Source organism: Zonotrichia leucophrys, chromosome 6 (assembly GCF_028769735.1).
Source record: "Zonotrichia leucophrys gambelii isolate GWCS_2022_RI chromosome 6, RI_Zleu_2.0, whole genome shotgun sequence".
Taxonomy (NCBI): domain Eukaryota; kingdom Metazoa; phylum Chordata; class Aves; order Passeriformes; family Passerellidae; genus Zonotrichia; species Zonotrichia leucophrys.
Window position 1 is genome coordinate 25,791,768 of NC_088176.1, and position 12,904 is coordinate 25,804,671.

Genomic DNA, 12,904 nt, shown 5'->3' on the forward strand with positions numbered 1-12,904 from the left:
ATCATATTTGCTTCAGAGAGGTGTTTTTGTTCTGGACTATGTCAGATTTAAAAAAAAAAAAACAAAAAAACAACAAAAAGACCCAACCAAAAAAGCCTCAGAACCAATCTTTTTAAAAAGGAGAAAGGAGCTTCTCCAAAATGGGAGTTACTATTAAAAAAATGAAATATACCAAAGTGTCTCATATGTTGTAGTTTGAATTATTGTGGACTTATTTAAGGGAAGCATAATTAAAAGAGAAACTTCCTAAACACACCACCTCATTTATTCTATTAAAAATGATTACTCATCTTCATCTATATCAGGTTTACTCATTTACATATAATCAAGGTTCTGATGTGCTGAAAAGAACAAGAAAAATGTCAAGTTTGGCATCCCAATTCATTTAATTCATTCAAATGAAGAACTACAAAGGCCTCTTTTGAGCTGTAGAAGACAAATACTCTAAAGATAAAAGCAGAAATAACAGTCCTGAAGTATTGCTAGGTAAATGAGGCTAGATTGAGCAATGACCTTTATTTCCTCAGTTTGTCACAAACTTTTAGTATTGTTTAAACTGGGAATATTGGGCATTTTCTGACTTCTTCAGAGATGTACATGGAAATGTATCCTGGACAAGGGCTTGAGCAGTGCACTCCAAAGTGCACTCCCAGCTATTGGGGTGTGGAAGAAAATACTTTAGGAATCATCAGTATAATATTTTTTTAGTTGTGCTTATTTCACCTTTGGCCCATTCAATTTTCATTTCCTTTTTTATGTATGTTTTCATAATGTAAACAATATGTCAGTAAAGTAGCACATATACATTTTAAAATGTAACTATGTGGGAGTCATATTCAAAAAAAGTTTACTGATAGCAGTGTGAGATCAAAAACTATTGATCTGGAGATCAATTATCCACATGACAGGTCCACCCTAGATATGGTTTGTGATCATACAATTGCCTGCTGGTATTGATCATGCATGGCTGCATGCAGAACGGGTGCAAATGGGATTAAATCCGACTCAGTGCTTGAAGAGTTTACAGAAAGATTCCTGCTCATTTTTAGAAGATAAGGCTAAAGATGTTAGAGAGGTGATAGGAAGGTTAGAATGCAACTCAGAAAAATGAAACAAAATAGTTTTAGGAAAAATAATCCAAATAATCAACAGTGACACAAGAAATCTGTAAACCAGTTGTGCAGATAGAAAGTTAATAGATAAGGTAGGGGATTTTGAAATTTGAAACAAAGCAGCACAAATGGTCAGAAGGATTTTGAGTTGTACTGTGGATACATGCATTATGGAACAGGAATTAATCATTTATGTTGCCTTGGCTCCAGTATGGCTCTGTCTGGAAAATTGCATTTTTCCCAGGATATTGCTGTATCAGAAACCTATGAACACACAAATGGAAGGAGTTTAGGACCAGTAAACTATTATGGGAAAGATCACAGTTATGAGATTATGTATAGAAATTAAAAAATTTATTAAAACACACCTGTCTTGCAAAAGAAAGGAGGAGAAGCAGACAAAGGAGAATAGGGTGAGGTGATATGGCTTAAAACATTGAGAGACTCAGTGAAGAGCAGAAGAAATGAGAGAAGTGTTAAGCAAAGAAAAATAATTATGGCTTCTGTATCAAATTCTTAATGACAACAGAATGATGATCAATTGCTTAAATTTTTGTTACATTCCTGATACTACGTGTTTTCCAAGAACATAAAAAGATGTTTCAGAGTTTAATGTTTCAAAGATGGACAAGAGCTGAAATAGCACAGGTCTCTGAGATCAACAGGGAAGTCTGTCTTGGCACTAGATTATTTTATATTTTCGGTTGTGGTGTTCTGGGAAGAAATATATGAGACTTAAACACTGAAGTTTCAATGATGGCTCCATGTCATCCAAGGATGACAGAAACACTCAGTCCATTCTTATGGCTGTGCAGGCACCCTGCGGTAGTGGATTGTGGCAATCTGGGGGGACTGAGACTGCCTGGAAATGTTTCTGTATAATGAGCAAAGAGGTTGTTTTCTAGGAGCCTGCCATGAATGAGGTGAAGCATCTGTGCAATTGTTTGGTAGGATCAGCACAATTATTTTTTCATAGGGAATTGTTTTCCAGATCAGATTCAAGGTTATTTTTTATTAAAGTCAATTATTTGTCTTTCCTTGCCCTCAAGAAATTAACTTTTTTAAAAGAGCAGTTAAGTGCTGATGTATTTTTCAGCATGAAGTACAATTGATTTAAAATATAAAATGAGCAACCCTAAGTGAAGCATCTTTATGAAATGATGTAACCCTTTTCTACTGCATTTAAGTCATGCTGTTTCTGTTATTGCACAACTCTCCACAGAGCTGCCTGAGAGCAGTTATAATATGGTTTGAAGGTCTTGTGGCTTTTCTAATGTACTAGACAAATGTAGACATCAATCAAAACTAATTTGCTTCTGCCAGCAACTTCTTATCCCTCTGAATAAAAAACTGCCACAAACACACCGCAAAACGAATCAGCTTACCTTCTGCAGTTCTTGTGTCAACCCACTAAAATCGCTCACCAGAGTAACAGCAGAGTTACTCTGATGCTGCTCCCAAGGTGCTGGTTGTCTTCTATCATTATGTTGCACATGTTGCCTGTGTCTTAACTGGCTTGAAAGACTTTTTGCCACATAAAATGACAAGACTCACACTGACACAGTTCTGAACTCAGAATGCACATAGCTAACCACAGGAAATTTAACACTAAAATAACTTCCTGTTGTAGGCATGGTCAGGCACTGGAACAGGTTGCCCAGGGAGGTTGTAGAGTGTCCCTTGTCAGAGTTATTCAGAACCAGAGCAGACTCAGTCCTGAGCAGCCTGCAGTGGAAGACCTTGCTCTGAGGGAGGGAAGTTGGCCTGGACGATTTCCACAGCTCTCTTCTGTGATTCTGTGCAGAAGCCAAGTATTTCCAGCAAGCAAATGTTCTGTTGTACCAGTTGTGGTATTTCTAGTTTCTGTGTGATCTCTGGTCTTGTACATCTCTCTTACTTAAATCATGTGCTTAGTGCTATCTGAAAACCTGGCTTTGTGCTGAAAATGGTGAATTTTTGCATTCACTTTAGATTACTACTAGCAGCTAAGCAGTGGTCAGAAAACAATGGTGTTATATACACAGAGTTTTCTTATTATTGGCTGTGTAGCAGATAAACATTAGTAAAGAACATCCTTAAGGGATATTTTGGATGAAAGAACAGTACAAAGACAAAGTGATATAATAAAGTGCTGACCTTTATTTCACTGTGTTAAAGACTCTTTTGTGTGTTGCAGGATCTCAGAAACATGAGAGCTGACAGTTGTATTTAAATAAATTAAGTAATAATGCATGTATTTTATGTAGTGCAATTAAAAACACAGCTTCAGATTTTTTTTTCTTGCAGTGGATTGGAAAAATGCAGAATGGCAATACTAGCAATTATTTGCCCAGGAGCACATGCTTAAATTGAATTCCCACTGCAAGTCTTCATGCAGGATCCAAATGCTTTCTTTTCCAGTTCTTTTGAGGCATTTTCCCAAGCCCACAAGCCAATCCAAAAGAAGTCCTTTTGGCATTACCCACATGCCCTCAGGCTGGATGCGTAAAGGAGGTTTCCAGAATTTCAACCCGACATGCCAAAGTCCACATTGGCACAATTAAACTGGCTGGAATTATGTTTACTTACAAGAGAATAAAGGGTCTCGTGAATTTCAAAGTTTTGTAAGTTCATGAGATCCTTAGATTCCTTGCAGATTTTAGATATGTCCTCCATTATGGCCACAAAAAACCCAAAATTATGGAATGTACACGTGAATGGGACCCCTCACACTAAGTCCACAAAGGAAATACTCTGCCTGAGAAACCTTTTTCTTTCACTGTAACCTCAGGCCAGAATCATCAGGACATATCTGGATACCTCTGGATTATCTCGGCTGTTTGAGGGGCCTGAAAAGGCTCTGGGTGACCTTGGGACAGCCCGGGTATCGAAAGACGAGAAGAGGCTTCAGTTCTTCTTTCTGGTTTTATGTTTATTAATTGTTTATCTAAAAGATGTTCTTTCAGCTCAACAGAGATCCGCACAGCAGTCAGCCATGGGCACACTGTGTGTCTCCCTCCGGGCAGGCACCTATCTTTATACCCTTTGCTACGTATACAATATTTATCATTTTTCCCCAATACCATCTATTGTTATAACTCGGTGTACTCTCAGTAATAACCAATAGAAAGGTGCCACCGTGGCCAAAGAAGATGGAGGAGAGGAGGAAGAAGAAGGAGGGTAGGACACACCCCAATTCCTCCATCTTACTCCTCTAAACCCCCCTGTACATAAATCCTAAACCTTGTGTCTCACTCTCTAATTAACTAATCCCTTCACCATTCACCCGGTGAAGCCCTCATCCTTGTCGTCTCCTGTGCAGGGTTAAAGTCCAGCTACCAGACACTTCTGGCAACATTCCAGGACTCCCGAGACCCCTAAGCTGGTCTCAGAGGCTCAGAATCTCAGGGCTGAGATTTTGAGATCCGACAGATACCTGGGATGGATAATGTTTATTTCAGAGCATGCACCTCAGAAGCAGTGCTTACTTCTCTTTCATTTTCCATTTGTATACTCTTGCCTGTTTATAACTAACCTTCCCACTCTGCAGATCCAGGAGGTATCACATTTATCCTTTTCCTCATTTACAGGACAGTATTTTGAGGGAATATTAGCCTCAAAGGGTAATGAATGTGTCAGACTGTGAATCTTGTATTTTGATTTTTAAAAAGTGAAAGCTGGATAGAGTGGAAAACCATAAATCATTGTTTACTAAGGGTCAAGTTGGCAGAACTGAATTGTTGTACATATGGCTGGAAGCTGCTGGTGTGCCAGTCAGGAAGGAGGCATTGACTGCCCAACTCTTATTTGAATTAGGTATTACACATCCCTATTTTGTGTGGCACGGATGTCATGGAGATGCACAAAAATGGATGAACACCCTGTAGCAACTGAGGGAAAGGGGGAAGTGTACACACCTAGAAGCTTTATTTGCCTTACTGCATATGGAATGAATTGCCTAATGTATCTCCCTTCATTCTCAGAAGTAAGGAGGAATACTCCCATTTTGCAGGCTAGAAGTTTTAGGCACAGCAGCATGAGGTTACCTCATCAGATTTCACTGGTTTGCTGTCTCAGTTGCATGGTAATTCTGTCCAGTTCTACTCAAGGCCCATGCTTGGGGTGGTTTTTCCACATAAGTGTAATTAAAGATTTTTCAGTGATATTGCTCAGATCTGAGCTGATAGATACCTCAAGAACATTGTTGAAAATTGTCTTTCAGGAAAACAGTTGCATTGATAAATGGGGACTATTAATTTTTTTTAAAGGATGAGTTAATTCTTTCTAAAGGATGAGTTTGTCCACTTAACCTATTGCTAGGGCATTTTGAATATTTCTGTGTCTGCTGTAGACATGTGAGTTAGTTAATGGGCAAGGTCAGTCAGCACTTATTACCATTAAAATCTCATTTAGATCTGCTGATCCCCTTGATGGTGCTTTGGTTCACATGGCACACTGGGTTTTATGCTCCTTTTCAGTGTTTGGAACCAGGGCTGTTCCATTGCTCCTTTTGAACACGGGTAACAGCACTCAAAGGATGAGTTATGTGTCGTGGTGCACGTAGATCATTGCTGCTGCATCTGAACTGCTCTTGAACCTCACTCCATACTCCTCGTGCTCTTTTAACTCTTTCCAAGTCTCTGGAAGGGTAGAAGAGCTGTGAAATGGGAGGGATTTGGTGTGGTTGCCACACAACTTTCTTGGCTTCTTGCCCAGCTTCCAAACTAACCTTCAGATGCCTTGCATAGCATTCCTGGTGATCGAACAACAGGAAGGCAAGGTTCAGGTGTTGAAAGGAATCTGGTCTGTCTGCTGTCAGCAGACATAGGGGTACAGACTATAGAAAGGTATAGATAGCCACAGTATTTCCTGTCTGTTTGGGTTTGTGGGTTTTTTCCCTGCTGTATTTGTTTGAAAAGCCATTTCCTAAGACTGACAGAGGGATGTAATGATGAGACATATTTGTAAACTCTTCTGGGGTAATCAGGTGTGCGAGTTACCATGAGGGCAATATGGACTGTCCCAGATTCATACGTATTCAGGGGATTTCTATGGCTTGGAAACATTTGAAAATGTGGTTTTAATTGTGCAAGTACAGTTCTGTAGTGACCTCATTCATTCACAGTCTCTGTGAACCTGAAAAGTTATGCTTTCTATCTGAAACTTACCAGAAGTTTCCTTGTGTATCCCCAAGAGAAAGGCATAGTTAATATAGGATATCTGTTTGCTGCTGAGCTGACCTTACTTGGCATTACAAATCAATAAATCACAGGCAGACATTTCTGTGTCACCTTTCTCAGGATATGAATTCTCCTACTTGCGTGAGCATTTCTATTTTAGAGCAGTGTAACCTACACAGGCCTGTAAATACCACAGTACCTCTTCCTGAAGAACCCCTAGTGGTACAGGCACTCATACCTGCTGTTTCTGATCTGTTCACTTGTCTCTTCTGCATTCAGGTAGATGAGGTCTGCTTGGTTTTAGCACATTCTATTAGAAAAATCAAGTTAGAATTTCACCCTGTGTGAAATATTTAAGCTTGTGTCTGATGCTGTGTATTAATTATAGCATAGTGATATAATTAGCTATAGGAATAGAGATGTGTGTCTTTTTTTGTTTATTGACAGAATGTCATACATGATTATTAATGAAAACAATAATAAAAATCTTCTTTCAATTTCTAGCAGAGAGGAAACTTCCTGGTTTTGCCATGTTCATCTGCCATGTGAAAGATCTAGATTCTAAACCTAAATTAGTCTCTTAGAGGGAAACCCAGTTATGTGACTACCTTGTGTACATTTTTAGGTGTTTATTTTTTAATCTATTTTTGATGTCTTTTTTTTTTCCCCATTTCTCTGAATGTCCAAATCAGTGTTTGAATTCTGTGGAAGCACCTGCAAATTGTACAAAATCAAACTCAAATTATAGCTGTCATATCATTCTTATTAGTCTATGTCCCAAAACGATTTGATGAACTAATAGAAATGTAGACAGCTGAAATTGATAAAGGTTTAATCTGGATGATTTTTGAATTGCTTTCCTGGCAAACAAGACTGAAATAAGCCAAGACTCATTTCTTCTGTATGAATGAGTATGATACTCCCTGAAGGATGGTTTTGGTTTTGAGCAGTTCCATTCCTAATTTATATGTCATTCTCCAGAAACAAAGCATGGGTCAAAATTGGCAATTGCCTTGTTTCAAACTGCCATGTTTCTAGAAAGCAGCTAGCCTTGCTCAGCTCACAGCAGCAGCTCTCTTGCCAGAATCTCAAAGTTTAATAATCAGAGGAGTCACTTAAGATTCCTGGTTAGGGAAAGGTGTCCCTGCCATGGTGGGGTGTTGGAACAGGATGATCTTTAAGGTCCCTTCAAACCAAAATCATTCTCTGATTCCTGCGTGCATTCTAAAGTGGTATCTGCTGAGTGCTGCCTAAATGAGTATCTTCATCTGCTTAGGTGTGCTTCTATTTTTAATTCCTGAGGAAGTGAATATCTGCTGTTCAGAAATATCTGACCTTAAGCTGGGTTGATGTGTGACTGAGATGCACAAATGGGTATCTATCATAGAATTACAGCTTTCAAATGCAAGGACAAAATCTGCTTTCAGAATCAATTGATCACTGAGGTTTGTATTCCTTTGGGGTTTCTCTGGAAGGTTGTATCAGTATCACAAAATGCAGAATGCCTTTGGTGCAAATGACACCTGATTCAGACTGCTGCAATACATGGGCAGAAAGTTTCATGGCTTATTCCACACAACCACTGGATTTCTCTCAGTGAATTAAACAGAAGAATTGCTAGTTTGAATAGATTCTTTAAAAAGTAAATTTTAAAATCCTTGTACTATTTGTTGTGTCCTAAAAGGCTTTTGTTTTTTGGACTCTGAACCTCCTTTAACTCCTCTAAATCTAACCTGCCCTTCATACTGGCAAAAGGCATCAATTAAAAAATCTCTGCTTTTACCAGTCCAGCTGTGGAAGATTGAATTAACAACACAAGCCTAACAGAGCTTCTTGAACTGCAAAACCTAAGCCAAATACCAGTTTTATCAATTTGCTTTGGAAAATGGAAATGCTAATTATTTATGGAGTTGTGCAGTTTTTCATGACATGCAATTTCGTTTCTGACAGATCAGATAATTTTATTATGGGGGATGGGATTTGCAAATGCAGGGTACTGATCTAAGCCCCTTCACACCAAAAAGTTTGGATGGTTGATAAGAATTAACTTCAATTTTTTTCCTTTCTGATCCTTCTTCTCATAAGTTTTTATGAATGATAGATATATTCATGCATGTGCACAAGTGTAAGAGAGTGCATATTTTCTTCAGGCTTTTTCATTATGACTTTCATTAAAATGACCTGTATAATACAGAGTCTTGAAGGGAGTAAAACAGAACTAACTTTCTGTACATATGTTGGAACAATGACGTCTTTGATATCTTTATAGCTTCACAGTGCTGCCTCTTTTGTCCAGATAAAAAGCTTCAAACACCATGGAAAAAATAACTTGTTCTGAAAGTTACTGATTTTAATTTTTATATTTTATTTTTTTAATCCCAGGTATTCTGACAACCATAAAACCATGTTCCTAAGCACCACGTGTACACACCTTTTAAATAGCTTCTACTTCCCTGGGCAGCCTGTTTCAATGCTTGGTGACCCATTTGGTAAAGAGATTTTTCCTAATATCCCACCTAAGCTTCCTCTAGTGCAGCCTGAGGCCATTTCCTCTCATGCCATCACTTGTGGCAGGTCACTGACCATTTCCCCTTGGATTGTGGGGCCTTCATTCTGCTGCCCGTCTTTGTCTCCCAGTTCAGGAAGCTGTGCAATAACTGGCCTCACTCTGAAGGACTGAGGCAAAGAAGACATCAGGTACCTCAGCCTCACCCTCATCCTTTGCCACTGTGTTTTCCCAGGAATCCAGCATAGGATGAAGATTCTCCTTAGTCCCCTTTTTGTTGCTAATACACTTATAGAGGCATTTTGATTGTCTCTTATGGCAGTAGCTGAATGAAGTTCTAGTTGGCCTAGAGATCTCCAGTGCTCTGCTGAACCTTATAGGAACAATTCCACATAACTGAATTTTTCCTAGGTAAAATCAGAGGTGGCATGTTTTAAATGACTGTCTCCTTTCTTCCATTTGTATTAAGTGTGACCTACCTTAACTTATGCAGTATCTTGTCCCAAGGTAAAACCAAACAAAATAAAAAGAGCAAGAATGTTATCTTTCTAAAGGTCATGTCTCTTATGATTAATGTGCTGTTTTGAACACAAATATCACTTAGCAATTATAATGTGAATGCAACTACCACACTTTTAAGAGAAAACTAGCATGATTGTGTATTTATTTAGAGTTATGCTAGCCAAAGCCATTTGGAGAATGAATGTTTGCCATAGGTACCCACACTTTATTCACAAATCAAACCAAAAACTTGTATAGTCTGTGAATTCTTTTGTATTTTCTCATTCCAAGCTATGATTTTAACCTGACATTTCCCATCTGCCTTAGATGAGTGGCTTCTGTGCTAACTTTTATTCCATTGTTGAAAACATGGTTAATAATGTGGAAGGTGAAGGTGGGATGCTCATGGAATAAGGCTGAAGGCAGAAGGAGCTTTGTGTCTTTGGTGATAGTAATTTTCTTTTTTTAATTTTTTTCCCCCTTCTTGTACAGCCTGAAAGGTCTGCATGGACTGTCCTGAAATGCCAACTGGCTGTCAATGTCATCCATCAAGGGTCGAGCAAGGACTCACTGTGACAGACACCCTGCCTTGGAGGTAATTACCCTCAACCTCCCAACACTGAATTAAGCATTGGTTATAAAGCAAGATGCTTAAGGCCAGTGTGGAATCTCAGGTTTTGCTTCATATTTATTTTGCGGCTGCTTTATTTACACTTTGCCGTATACTGATGACATAAATTAATCTGCTATCTCTCTTTAGAGAGCCTGGGCTGGCTGTACTGATCCCAGAGTGGTGCAACCTGGCACAGCAGCAAAATGCATCCATGTCAATGCTCCTGATAGCAGCAGTCAAAGGAACACAGGCTGGGAACTCATGGCTCTGTCCCTGCCTCTTGGTGACCGTAGGGAAATTCTTTATTGCCTCTCTGCTTCAGAGTCCTCTCCCCTACCTAGAGAAGAAATCCAGGGTACCCCCAGCTGGGTAGTTGCAACAAAGATAGAGCAGCACATCACTTGGGGCCTGTGATTTAAAACTGGATTTTCTTATTCTGTACTAATTTCACTGACTATCACAAATCTCTATTTTTTTCAGTCATGCATTTAAAAATCAGAATAAGCAGACTGGGGCTGGAAGGATTAATATGTTTCCTTTGATACTAGAATTCTAGTATTTTGGACTGTGCACTGCATTTCTTTTCTCCAAGACTGCATATAAAATGCTATTTGCTGACTTCTCATCTATATAATGAAAGCTAGCTCTATTATCAGAAGGATTCTTATGAGGCTTAGCTGCTCTCCTACATACTCACTGTTTTACACTCATTAAAAATTATCTTCTAACTTCCCCTTCTAGAATAAATATATAGAAAAGTTAGAGAAATTATCCTATTGTCAATTTATAGAGAGAAATATAGGGAAAATAGGATACATTTGATTTTGTTTTTTCAAAATCAGTAGTTCTCTAAAGTGCTATAGATTTAGGTCCCAGTGATTGCTGAGATTGTTAGCCCAGCAGCTCTGGTGACTTGGACAATTATTTTCCATACAGTAAGAGGAAACTCTCCAAATAGAAAAATTTGCTACTATGTAAATGTGAATCTCTGGGTTGATTAGAAGAAATGAGAAAAAACTTCTCCTGATGCTCTTTCATAATTTGTTTCATAGTTTGTTGAAGCTGCCTGTAGCCTTTCTGAACTCTGCCTGTGCCACTTTGCTGAAGGGTAGCTGCTTTGTTTTGTTTGATAAGACTCCTGTAAGTGCCAAAGTAGAAGAAGCTTTCTGATGTGAGCATAATTCAATTTCTGTATGGAAAGTGCCTTGACTCTTTTTAAACTCTGCTTCCTCAGACTGAAATTTCAGGTAGTGGTGGAAAATTCAGCCTCATATGCTCAGTCTTGTCCTCTTACCAGATTTGCCTGATAATGTACTGGCCTGTGAGGAAAAATGGAAGGAACTGGATTTAGCCTAAAAATCTGAGAGATATAGAAAGCTTTAAATATTTTAAAAGTTTCTGAAAAGAGGAAGAGGAACAAACTGTTCTTCAAGTTGTGAGGAAAAATATAATATGCTTAAACTGGAACAAAAGCAGATTTAGGAGGAGCTTTGTAGAAAGAATGCTCCAGTGGCAAAGATAATTAAGGACTAGAATAGATTGCATATAGAAGCTGGGGAAGCTGGAGGTTTTTAGAGTGGTTACAGAACCATCTGTCAGAAATGCTTTAGTTGATTTGGGGCAGGTGGATGCACCAGCTGATCTATTTGAGTCTTTCTTACTCCTCCCTAGCATTTAGCAGTAAGAGCCTAAAGAAACGGGAAAGACTACACGAAGCATCCACAGCAGGGTGACTTTCATATTCCAGTGTGGAAAATACAGCTGTAATAACAAATTTTGTCACATGCCATGCAGCTCTAGTCAAGCAGGTCAAGTATTCTCTGCCACCTTCCCACCAGGCACTTGCTGATTGCTGGATCATTTGTTTTGAAGTAAGAAGGGATTTTTTAGAGTATTTGTTGGAGAGATGTGCGTGGGTTTGATTTACAATAAAGCATTGTCAGTTTGAAAAGGATTGCCATTATGCACATTTGTATTAAGTTGAAGAATTAGGATAGAAATTCTCATCTCAGATCATATGGTTTTCTTTGCTTTATATTTTGTGGCCTTTGAGTAATAAAATTACTGGATGGCATAGAGGGTTAATCTAGTTTGCTCTCCCTATAATCAGCAAACTATTTTTAACTGGAGGTGAAAGGGTTAGTTAGTCTGTAATATCTGCATAAGGCACACAGTGTTAATTTAAGAAGTTAATTTATTTCATTTCACTAGAAAATATTCTGCCTCCAGGAATTATCCTTTCTGTGAAAAATGTTCTGACTGTTTTCTATTGTCTATTAACATGATGCTTTGAGGATATTTTCTATAGGAATGCTCAGACTTAGAGCTGTGCCCACCTGCACTGACATAACTAGAAAAGCAAATTGCATTATCCTCTCAGCAAGCATTTTAGTTCTTTATTGTTTTAACCTGAGTTCTTGTAAATCAGCCAGAGCAATCAGTTTTAATGACTCCTCCAAGAGAAAAACAAACAACAATGGAAAAGCTCTGCTTTTTAAGTTTTATCCAGAAAAAAAAAACAGAAGAAGCACTGCATTTCCCCCTCATCAAAATCCCAGATAAATAACTAGTTCTCATTGCTTGCCCTGTGCTGGACGTTGTGAGATTCCTGAGCATATGAACAGTAAAGTTGAGAAGTTGTTTTTCAATGTTTGCTGTGAGCAGCAGTAATTCAGCAATCTGCTCAAAGGACTGCACCAACAGTAGGGAACAACATGGCCAGGGTCCAAAATAATCTGATTCTGGTCATTACATATTTAGTGATCCCCAAATAAGTTTGCATCAATTAAGGGCTCGATTTGTTTTCACTGGAACCCATGACTTCTCATCTTAATTCAGCTGAGCCATCCCTTCTGCCAGCCATCCATATAAAAATGTATTTTTCTGAGGTGCTTTGGTTTTTTAAAAGACAGAAAATTTGGAGAACCTTTAAGGACTGAGTATAAAACCAAGATGACTAACTGACTTTTCTGATTGCCAGGCATCTGCTCCTTCCATTTGTGGTGAATTCCCT

The 12,904-nt window shown here is 38.6% G+C and overlaps 1 long non-coding RNA gene across 2 annotated transcripts in view; it reads left to right on the forward strand.

Annotated features, from left to right (window-relative positions):
* LOC135449635 (uncharacterized) overlaps positions 1–12,676 on the forward strand; it is an 87,085-nt gene extending 74,409 nt beyond the window's left edge. The window contains exons 2-3 of one of the 2 annotated variants that reach the window (XR_010440794.1): positions 9,771–9,873; positions 10,039–12,676. This is a non-coding gene — a long non-coding RNA (uncharacterized LOC135449635). The remainder of the gene's footprint in view (positions 1–9,770; positions 9,874–10,038) is intronic. The other variant, XR_010440793.1, reaches the window with a different exon arrangement.
* Positions 12,677–12,904: the final 228 nt, after the last annotated feature.